Genomic DNA, 8,406 nt, shown 5'->3' on the forward strand with positions numbered 1-8,406 from the left:
ATAATAATAATAATAATAATAATAATAATAATAATAATAATAATAATAATGATAATAATAATAATAATAATAATAATAATAATAATAATAATAATAATAATAAATAATAATAATAATAATAATAATAATAATAATTTAACTTGAAAAGCGCTGTACTCCGAATAAACAGGCTCTAGGCGCTATAGGCGAAGGATAATAATAGAATGAATCTAATGGAAAAACAAATATACACACAAGCACATATCCACCCACGCAGACAATGTCTTTGTAATATATACACAATCTTTCAATCTTTAGAACAAAAAAACCCCCCAAATATACACACAAGCACATATCCACCTACACAGACAATGTCTCTGTAACACATACACAAACGTCCAATCCTAAGAACAGACATAAAACTACATTCTTACTAGAATTTAAAAAGATATGTTTTCGGGTAAGATTTAAACCATCTAGGTCTCATAAATATTTTTCGTAAAAATACGAACAAAAAGCCAAAATGGAAAGGCTGTAGATGGAAATAGAACCAAAAAAATAGAAGTTTCGGGTACAAACCCTTCGTTAGCAAAAGCAAAAGAAACATTAAAAACAAATAAAACAAAATGTATTGAGAATTGTACCGTTCCACAAACGCTACAAATCTCATAACATTTTGCCTTTTTTGTTTTTAACGTTCATTTGATTATTGCTTTGCTGACGAAGGGTTTGCACCCGAAACATATTTGTGCTGTATTTCATCCGAAACCTTTCATTTCCATCTATTAATTTTCGTTAGTATTTTTACGATTCCAGGCTTCAAGCAGCACCCTCTCTCTTTCTCTCTCTCTCTCTCTCTATCTATCTATCTATCTATCTATCTATCTATCTATCTATCTCTCTATCTATCTATCTATCTATCTATCTCTCTCTCTATCTCCTTTTTCCTGGAAGGGAGATCCAAACTTGTAGGGCTTCAAAAGTAAAAGAACTTTTCTAAAAACTTTCTTTTTGATTTAAGCTTTGATAGAGAAAAAAAAACCCTTGTCTTAAATGGCTACCCTAACGACTACGCCATAATTTGTTGTTTACATTTATGCAAGATTTTAGGAACATGCGTAAACAAAAATCCTATGTTTTATTGAAAGTAATGGGTGCATTTATCAACCTATCATAAAACCATGTAAAAATAGAGCTACCGGCTTTGACATAAACATTTTATTCATACAAAATAAACTAAAGAACCTTTGAAAGTTTTATTTTATTGGTTACAGTCTGTTAAAAAAAACATTCCTACCCCGTCAACAAAACACTCGTATCGTATTTCTATATCAAGCTTCGATTCCTACATAATATTTAATATCGATTTATAATTGAAACGTGAAACATGTTGTATTGTCTCCCTTCGATATTAATTTATTGCATTTTGATTTCTGAACCTCATACGACAAATAAAAAAATTCAATTGATTCGAACTGTAAAAAGAGCGCCTTTCATAATACTTATATATTATATAAAGTTAGACTAGTCTCGTATTTCTACACATTGTGTGTTTTTCTATTCATTGACTTAGATACTGATAAACCACTATTTTGAACAGGGGATCAAAACTGGGCTTTTGACGTTTTTCGAGTCTATGATATTCCATTATCCTGACTGAATCGGACCGTAATATAGATCTAGTTTTTAAAAGAATGTTTCAAAGCACCAATTCATTCATTTCGAGAATAACGAGAAGTCATTTTATTATGTTTGATTGCATTGTGTGGAAATGGTTCGTTCGTTTGTTCGTTCGTTCGTTCGTTTGTTCGTTTGTTGATGAACTCTTGAGATAAGTTCCTGTGTTTATAGTGTGAAATATGCCAGACATTTTAGCAGGGGTAGAGTTTTATTATTTGCAAAAAAAAAAAAAAAAAAAAAAAATCAAAAAAAAAATCCAAACAATATATTTAAATAAAGTCGCGTTTGTTAGCTTCCGCGTGAATAGAGATTAGTTCTAGATATGAAGAAACAATTATATAGATAGGCCTACCGCTTAAAATAAAGATTTCATGAAAAGTTGAATGTACAAATTAAAAAAACCCAATGAAAACATTACATACATTACTAAAAAAACCATAAATATTTCTAAAAACCCCAATGAAAACATTACATACATTACTAAAAAAACCATAAATATTTCTAAAAACCCCAATGAAAACATTACATACATTACTAAAAAAACCATAAATATTTCTTTGTCGTCGATCTGCATATGCAGTATTTATGTTTTTATTGTTTTTTGTTTGTTGTTGGCTGAAGAAGGATTTTGAGTCAGGAACGATCCATGTTTGGTATTTTTGTTATTTAAATTTTTTTTTTTAAAAGCTGTTATATCCATTTTTGTTTATAACTTTTTACAGTCCACAGATTCTAACAGATTCGTATCTCGACTGCTTTGTCAATTAACAAAAAGGATTTTAAGTTTTTGGTTTTGAATTGGATTTTATTTTCACCGTTTAGTCAAGGAAACAAAACATCAACGAGCAAACTTATCTTCAAATTCCACGGAATTCAATGCATTGAGCTTTTAAAAAAATAGAGCTTTATATAGCGCAATATCCACTAAATATGCTCAAAGCGCTTTACAGGGGGTCCCTGGTCAACAGCAACATTTAACATGTAGGACGGGACATGCCGCCTGTTAGGCGATATTACAATTTTTCGGACAAAGACACTGATGTTAACGGCCAGGTATTCATTTTACACCTGAGTACGGTGAGAGAATGTGAGTAAAGAGTCTTTTCCAAGGACTCAACTATGCGCCGAGCGCGAGGCTCGAACCCAGGACCTTCCGATCCGTAAGCGAGTGTCATACCACTAGACCACATAGCCGCACATTGCATTGCAAACAGATTAGCCAGGAAAATGCCTGCGATTCGGAATCGTGTATCTATCTACTACCCAGTCTCATTTGTGACCCTTCGCCTCAAAACAGTATTAAGTCGTGTTAGTTAAGATGTTGAAAATTGAATTTATAGCCAGAAATATCAGACTTGTGTTGAGTTTGTATGTTTTATTGAGGAGAATGGATACCATATTTTAGGGTGCTAATGACAACAATTTATATTTTTGACCAGTTTAACATTAAATTCGGCTTTTTAGCATCTGGTTCGTTCCGACGTAATACCGTTTTGAAACGATGGGTCACATTTTGGCAATAAATGCAATGTGTTTTTCCTGTGGCTACGTCGTGATCTTGTGATATGCATGACACTCGCTTTCGGATCAGAAGGTCCTTAGTTCGAGCCTCGATCAGTGCATAGTTGAGTCCTTAGAAATAAAAGCTCTTTACTTACATTCTTTCATCGTACTCAGGTGTAAAATGAGTACCTTGTCGTCAACTGCGTCGTTTCTGTCATAAACAAATTTGTAATATGTGACCCACCATCTCTAAACGGTATTATGTCGGGATGACTCGGGTGCAAAAAATTGAATTTATTGACTGACAAAAATACGAAACTTGGGGTTTGTTTGGATTTGTTATGTTACAGAATGAAGACAATTACTCACAATGCAAAAGATCAAAAATTGGTATTTACTATCAATTTAATTCTAAAGTCAATTTTAGGGGTCCAATTCATCCCGATATATACCGTTTCGAGACGAAGGGTCACATATCGTCTAATAGGCGCCATGTCTTGTTTTACATGTTACGTGTTACTGTTGATTAGGGACCCTTTGTAAAGCGTCTTTGATCACGTTTAGTGGATATTGCTCTATATAAAAGCTTATGTTTCCCCCCTTTATCTTTAGAGAAGACATTTTCCGTCACAAGCCAAGTCTTGTACTGTGGAGTAATCGTCTTGTAATTTGTTGGAAATCCAAATTCTATATATGGAGCTGACTCCGGTGTTACTTCACTCGGAAATAATTGTGAGACTCTCAACAGAACAAACTTTTAAAAATGCCAGCTATCTTTGAGCAAAATTACGTCCCCCTGATACCATCCACTAGGCGAAGCATGGATCTAGCCGGCCATCCTAAAAGATACTCACTGGTAAAATTGAAAGGGGTGAGGAAAAAGAAGAAACCGAAACTGTATAGCCAGAATGCATTGGTGGCCACAGTTGTGGCGGGGAGAAGCGGCGCCGTGTTCGAAGTGGCCGAGGGACAGACGACGACAACTGGTGGTGGTGTAAAAAATAAAGTAAATAGAAAAAATAAAAATAATAATAATAATACTTATAACCGTTGTAATAATAATGTGTCGATTGGAAACGGTTATTTCCGAACGTTGGATGAAATAAGGCATCATAGAGTCCAACAGCTGATCAAGGTAAGAAGTATCAAAGGACTTAGAAATTCACAAGTTTATATCGTATCGAATCGTATCGTTTTAAGAGCTGATAGGTTCTAAATATCTTTAACCCTCACCTTACCAAACAAAGGAAAATCGTCACATTCCGTACGATTCAACTAACAATTTTCTCATTCTGATTTCTTTTCTACATCACATCATTTAAAAAGAGAATATTTTGTTGTGAATACAGTGTAGAGCTAAATTGCTGAAGAATTTTATGTGATTTTTGCTTTTATGATTGAATAAATAAATCTAGTTTTGTTTGGGGTGGGTGTAAAATTTAGGGTAAAATTCTGAAAATGTATGGTAAGGAGAGAGTTATGTGCTCTGTGTAGCTTTTATGCATATATACAATTTATCAATTATATAAATAGTATCCCATTTCAATTAATTGATAATTTTGAGGTTTAAATATCTAATACTTAAATAAGGTCATATTCAATATTCGTAGTATCTATAGTTAAACTCTATTTCCATTCATTTGGCATGTCCAACTTTGTACATTCGAGAGTTTCAATTAATTGATATACAAAATACAATAATATCCAATGTCATATTTTGCATTTTTCGTCAAAATCCAATTTTTTATCTTTAGATCTTTACCAATGGCATTTTAAAAAATCTTTTATTGAATTAGAATTTTTTTGTCTCAAACTTTAATCAAATATTTTGCATGATGATCTTGGTTACGCAATGTCAAGGACGCTTGCCGTGAATTGTGCGATCGTCAGCATGTCCTCTGATTATTGGATCCCTTTTGTCATATTATGTTTCCAAATGTCCCTGTCACGTGACAACGTTTTAGAGCAAGTAGATCATGTTCCATCCTTAGTTTTGATGGAATAGTTTTTTTTTTTGTAGCTGTGAATATATAAATTCTTCTGGTGCTGATTGGAGCGGATGATGGTATGTCTTCAGGTCGGCATCTAGTGTTGTTGGTAGAGAAGTAGGTGTTCGTCCGTGGTATGTCCTCACGGCGTTGAAATATTCCTTCATTGCTGTCTGGGCCGGTATGTTTTGGTCTCTTTGGAGAATGTGGACAAGAATTTTACATCTTTGTTGTTTTATTCTATTACTAGCAGGGTGTACTCTTCAACTGTCATATTTTGAATAGATTCCTGAAATAGTCTTCGTCCTGGTCAGAGGAAAGCAATCAATTTTTATCTGTTATCAACCACACACATTCCTGCTCCATGGGAATGATTGTTGTCGACGTGCACTTATTTGCAGGTTTGATAACCCAAATCCTAATTGGCTCATTGTTGTAATGAAAATCTCAAAATAATGACGCAAAATATTGTTCATTACAACAATGTATAACTAGGACCATAAGTGTATTCGGATGTCAGATCTGCATTTATGTACACGCCCATTGCTGTCAATAACTCATATGAAAATAACACTGACCAATTGTTAATAATATTGAGACAACTTGGCAACGAGTAATGCCTTCCTTTGCACTCATAATTATATAACGACACTTCTTCATACATGAACGACCTTATCATAAGAGGTCACTCAATACCTCCGCACACTCCCTCCCTCCCCCTCCCCTTCACCAACCCTATCTTCATCAGAAATGAATTGACGTCTACAAATATTGTTATTCCAACTCATTATGCAAGTAAAACTGTCAAAAGCATAAATCAGATCATGACCGAGAGACAACGCTATGCTCGATTTGTCAAAACGCTACATAATAATAAAACATTTCCAACACGACCCCCTTACCATAAACAATAAAATACAGCACCACACATATAATATACACACGCGCAAAACACCCCAACACATTCGTGCACATAATTTACAAAACACTCAACAACCTCGCCATTTCCTTGGCGAACGCGAAACCCCACAAAGACTAACACTTGTACCGCCTCTGAAGTGGAAGAGATCGAACACATAAAAACCCTCAAATCGGGAATATTTAAAATTGTCCCAATAAATCGAAGTCATAATATGCGACTCACTGTCCCAAAACGGTGATATGTCCGGATGATTAGGAACATTAAAAGTGAATTTAGAATTTAAAAATAGTAAGAAATATTCAGTGTAAGATATTGTATTATTTCTCCTCCACCACAAGGATTATAAGTGTGCTGGGTGGGTGTGAAGGGGTCTCGATAGCTCAGTTGGTAGTTCACTCGCCTTACACGCAAAGGGGCCGAGATCGATCCGGGTGCACTCGATTTTTTTTATCCCCTGTCCACCTAGCAGTGCATGGGTAGCTGAGTATGTTAGAGTTGGCGGAAAGTATTTTGCGATACATTAGCGTCCTATTGTCCGTTTCACAACTCCGGCTCTCTGGGCCCAATGACTCTGAAGGAGGGTGGCGAGAAGTTTCGGCGCTGAAATGGCTGGTAAAGAAAGAGTATAAATGAACAGATATGACATTTTATTAGTAGATTCTGAAGAATTTATCTTTTTTTTTTCATAAAAAAAATTATTTTTTTTTAAATCGGCATTATTCTTATATTTCTAACTATAAATTCATTGCTCCACTACCGAAACCGTTCCGACACAACACAGTACTAAAACATTGGGCCACATTGTCTATCATTGTCAAATACCGAAACCGTTCCGACACAACACAATACTAAAAATTCGGCCATATTGTCTATCATTGCTCCACTACCGTTCCGACACAACACATTACTAAAACATTGGGCCGCATTGTATATCATTGTCAAATACCGAAACCGTTCCGACACAACACATTACTAAAACATTGGGCCGCATTGTATATCATTGTCAAATACCGAAACCGTTCCGACACAACACATTACTAAAACATTGGGCCGCATTGTATATCATTGTCAAATACCGAAACCGTTCCGACACAACACATTACTAAAACATTGGGCCACATTGTATATCATTGTCAAATACCGAAACCGTTCCGACACAACACAGTACTAAAACATTGGGCCATATTGTCTATCATTGCTCCACTACCGTTCCGACACAACACATTACTAAAACATTGGGCCGCATTGTATATCATTGTCAAATACCGAAACCGTTCCGACACAACACATTACTAAAACATTGGGCCGCATTGTATATCATTGTCAAATACCGAAACCGTTCCGACACAACACAGTACTAAAACATTGGGCCATATTGTCTATCATTGCTCCACTACCGTTCCGACACAACACATTACTAAAACATTGGGCCGCATTGTATATCATTGTCAAATACCGAAACCGTTCCGACACAACAATACCTCCCATGTAATCATTGTCAAACCGAACGTTCCGACCAACACTAAAACATTGGGCCCATATTGTTAATCATTGTCAAATCAACCGTTCCGACACAACACAGTACTAAAACATTGGGCCATATTGTCTATCATTGCTCCACTACCGTTCCGACACAACACAGTACTAAAACATTGGGCCATATTGTTATCATTGCTCCGAACCGTTCCGACACAACACATTACTAAAACATTGGGCATTGTAATATCATTGTCAAATACCGAAACCGTTCCGACACAACACAGTACTAAAACATTGGGCCATTGTAATCATTGTCAATACCGAAACCGTTCCGACACAACACATTACTAAAACATTGGGCCCATTGTCTATCATTGTCTCCAACCGTTCCGACACAACACATTACTAAAACATTGGGCGCTATTGTAAATCATTGCTCCAATACCGAAACCGTTCCGACACAACACAGTACTAAAACATTGGGCCTTATTGTAAATCCTTGCTCCAATACCGAAACCGTTCCGACACAACACAGTACTAAAACATTGGGCCTTATTGTATATCATTGTCAAATACCGAAACCGTTCCGACACAACACATTACTAAAACATTGGGCCTTATTGTAAATCATTGCTCCAATACCGAAACCGTTCCGACACAACACAGTACTAAAACATTGGGCCTTATTGTAAATCATTGCTCCAATACCGAAACCGTTCCGATACAACACAGTACTAAAACATTGGGCCTTATTGTAAATCATTGCTCCAATACCGAAACCGTTCCGACACAACACAGTACTAAAACATTGGGCCTTATTGTAAATCATTGCTCCAATACCGAAACCGTTCCGAC

Source organism: Berghia stephanieae, chromosome 8 (genome assembly GCF_034508935.2).
Source record: "Berghia stephanieae isolate SIO BIC M18660-M18661 chromosome 8, UCSD_Bste_1.3, whole genome shotgun sequence".
NCBI classification, from domain to species: domain Eukaryota; kingdom Metazoa; phylum Mollusca; class Gastropoda; order Nudibranchia; family Aeolidiidae; genus Berghia; species Berghia stephanieae.